This window comes from Symphodus melops, assembly GCF_947650265.1.
Source record: "Symphodus melops genome assembly, chromosome: 23".
NCBI classification, from domain to species: Eukaryota; Metazoa; Chordata; class Actinopteri; order Labriformes; family Labridae; genus Symphodus; species Symphodus melops.
Genome location: NC_136713.1, coordinates 2202282 through 2205653, shown reverse-complemented (window position 1 = coordinate 2205653; position 3372 = coordinate 2202282). Strand labels below are relative to the sequence as shown.

Below are 3372 nucleotides of genomic sequence, written 5' to 3'. Positions count from 1 at the left end.
TAACTCAAGATGCTTCGCCAAGCTTTGTGAGGATCTGAAGGCAGAGCATCAGCAACTACTTTATCACAGGGAGGTGAGATGGCTGTCAAGAGGACAGGCCCTTAATCGTTTGTATGAACTGAGGAATGAGGTCTGCTCTTTTCTTCATGAAAAACAGTCTCCTCTTGCACACCACTTCACTGGCCCAGATTTCTTAGCCAAACTAGCCTACCTCTGTGCTATCTTTTCACACCTCAACCAGCTGAACACATCACTTCAGGGGGAAAATAGCAACATATTTGTTGTTGCTGACAAAATCGAGGCTTTCAGAAGGAAACTTTCTTTGTGGATTAAAAGGACTGAAGAAGAGAGGATGGATATGTTTCCCATGTTGTCTGACATCCTGGATGCTTCACCTCAGGTGAAGATCAATCACATGGTCTCCCACCATCTCTCACAACTAGCTTTAAAATTAGATGAATACTTCCCCGAAGATCCCAGAGATGGACACTTGTGGGTAGTGGATCCCTTTTCAGTGGAACCCACTCAGAATGGCATTGCATTACCCACAGATTTGGAATCTCAGCTTTTGGAAGTCTCCTCTGACAGCACTCTCAAGGTAAGAATAATATATATTAGATTTATATTAGTTACAGCAAGTATTGCTTATTAAGGAATTGTAATTCTAGTTGCATTTGTAATTCTTGTTATTCAAGATCCTGAGGGACAAATCAGACCTGGCCACATTCTGGATTGCTGTTTCCAAGGAGTACCCACAACTTGCTCTCAGGGCTGTGAAATTGCTCCTCCCTTTCACAACTACAAACCTGTGTGAATCAGGTTTCTCCATTGTGACCACAACCAAGACCAAAACTCGAAACAGGCTCTGCAAAACTCTGGAGTCCACTCTAAGAATGAGCCTGTCTCCCATCCCACCCAGACTGGACTTGATCATGTCTGGGAAGCAGGCACAAGTGTCTCATTAAGAGAGCAGGGGAATAATGTTTGAAGACTCACTCCATTCTGTTAGGACTGTATGGAGACATATCTGAGCAAAAAAAAAACCCCATCCACTTGTTCGTGTTGTTCTTGTGGTTTGTGAAATGCACTGTTATTGTTTACAATTTGTTGCAAATATGAATTAGTTGGCACCAAGGTCATGTTTAATGCTCTTGTAAGGTTTTTCTTGGAACTCACTACTTTACCACTTTATCATTTATATTTAATCCAATTTGGATTACAAAATGGTTATATATATGAGCAAAATTAAATGATCTCATTAACTTGTGCAATGTTTTATGCACAATAAGCCTATGTATATGTTCATATATTGATTAAAAAACATACAAATGAAGAAGAGTATTACTGCATAGTGACACAAATAGCTATTAAATAAAAATGACCGCAAAAGTTATATCAGAAACGTTTACTTGATTGGGCCCCAGACTACCTCGCCCTGAAAATGTTGGGCCCCGAGGTCAAAAAGGTTAAGAAACCCTGGTTTAGATGACCGCCGCGTGTCGGCGAGCATCACCCGTCTTACAGCCGTGAGCGCATCACTACAGTGACGGCCTTCCTGTAAACGCCACGGTCCAGTTGAAGGTTCTATCAGTCCTTTTAAAAACGTCACACGGGCCGGCGTCGACTCATTGGTCTGAGCCGTTGCACCAACGTGCTCGCCACGAGGACTCCAACGCTAACGCTCTCTGACGTCACAAGATGTGGACCAAGAACTCGAGGCACGGAGCGTCAGAATGGCGTTTTCTTTTCATACACGTGGAGGTTGACATTTTGAATAAACTCATTTGTTTGTTATTTTTTGTTTCCTGTGCAGCACTTCGGTGAACTGTAACTCCACTGCACAGGTGGCGTTTGGTATTTAACCCCTTCATTGCCAAATGTTTTTATCACTGTTTATTCTTGTATCTGTTATTGTGTGTTGGTTTATTGTATCCTTTTAACCTCGATTTGAAAATGAGGGAAACTTAGATGAGTAAAAGTTTGAAATGAAATCACATATTGTTATATTTTATACTTTAAGTAAAACTCACCGTTCTTGTAAAACGTCTTTGTCATATGTTCATGTTTACATTGTAAATCTGTTTAATTCTAATCTGTTAAAGAGTTTATAAAGGTGATTAATGTGCATTTTTGATCTGAGAACCTTTTCTTTCTTTATTCCTCAATGATTCACTCAGACACAACAAACAGCAGCAGCTAGCAGGACAAGGACAACAACAACAACAACAAGGTGCATGACGTTAAATCACAAACAGCTCGAGCCTCTCAGGAGCTCGTGAAGGACCGAGTGTGTTGACATGTTGAACATGACATGATGAAATATTACAGTCTCACTTCAAACAGTGTCCTCTGAGAGGAGCCCGAACATGTGAGCAGCTAGCTTACAGCAGGTGAACGTGTTACCTCCAGGCACGAGCGCGTCTGGTGGTAGAATAGAATACTGTAAACAGTGTCATTGTGCAAAGTGACCAGGGTCCAGTAAAATAATAATGTACAAAAAAAATCATTGACACAATAATTCAAAGTCATCTTTTATTGTCAGTTTTTCAACATGTGCTGGACATCTAGAAACATCAAAAACATGTTTCTCTCTGAGCCACGCTGTAAACTAACAACAGAGATTTTAAAGATCTACACAGAAAGGATCAAAATAAAAGTAGAAAGCTTCCAAGATACTGTGTAAAGATGCTCTGCATTTTGAAAAAAACAAAACAACAGCAGCAGCAACAAATGTGTGTTGACTTATATTAACCACAAGTAAATAATAAATATAAGGCACTAATTTAGTGAATGAAATAGTGACTATTTGTTTTTGTGTATTTTAAGAGTACACAAATGATCTTTTTCTTCTTTATTTGACTGGCAGAGACACAGACTGGGCCTGATGTTGATGAGGTTGCCTCGTGGATGTTCAACATTAAACCTGTCCGAATAAAGCTGGAGCTTCTACAGGACCAACAATATAGTTCTTCTCTACTTTAATGGAGGATTTAAAACCATTTAAATTTGCATACCACCACGACACAAGACATTTTTTGTCGGGAGCCCTCAAGTCGAGTTGACATATATAAAAAAAGTTGGAGCAGTATCTCTCTCTCGTCCTCACGAGAAAGATGATCTTCTGCATGTGAATATGCACACGCGAGCACAGTGACATGAACCTTCTCGTGCTCATGGGACAGTTTCTCGCGCTTGCATATTCCCTTGAGCGGGGCTTCCGGTAAGATGGCGGAGAAGATGGACGTGCCGTGAATAGCTCTAAGCGGCAGGGCCCTGAATCAAAAAAGTTCGATTCGAAAACTCACAGAAAATATCTCTCAACTTTACACGAAGTTACTAAAAGGCATTACGAACGAGTAAATAAACCCAGTT

General features: G+C 40.5%; 1 protein-coding gene across 3 annotated transcripts in view; it reads left to right on the top strand.

Moving 5' to 3' along the window:
• LOC306818964 (BDNF/NT-3 growth factors receptor-like) overlaps positions 1-2127 on the top strand; it is a 16041-nt gene extending 13914 nt beyond the window's left edge. For all 3 annotated transcript variants that reach the window (XM_079336724.1, XM_079336726.1, XM_079336725.1), the window contains 2 exons: positions 1-598; positions 696-2127. The exon at positions 1-598 is cut by the window's left edge and continues 605 nt beyond it. The gene's annotated coding sequence lies outside the window, so the exon portion shown is untranslated. The remainder of the gene's footprint in view (positions 599-695) is intronic.
• The last annotated feature ends 1245 nt before the right edge of the window (positions 2128-3372 follow it).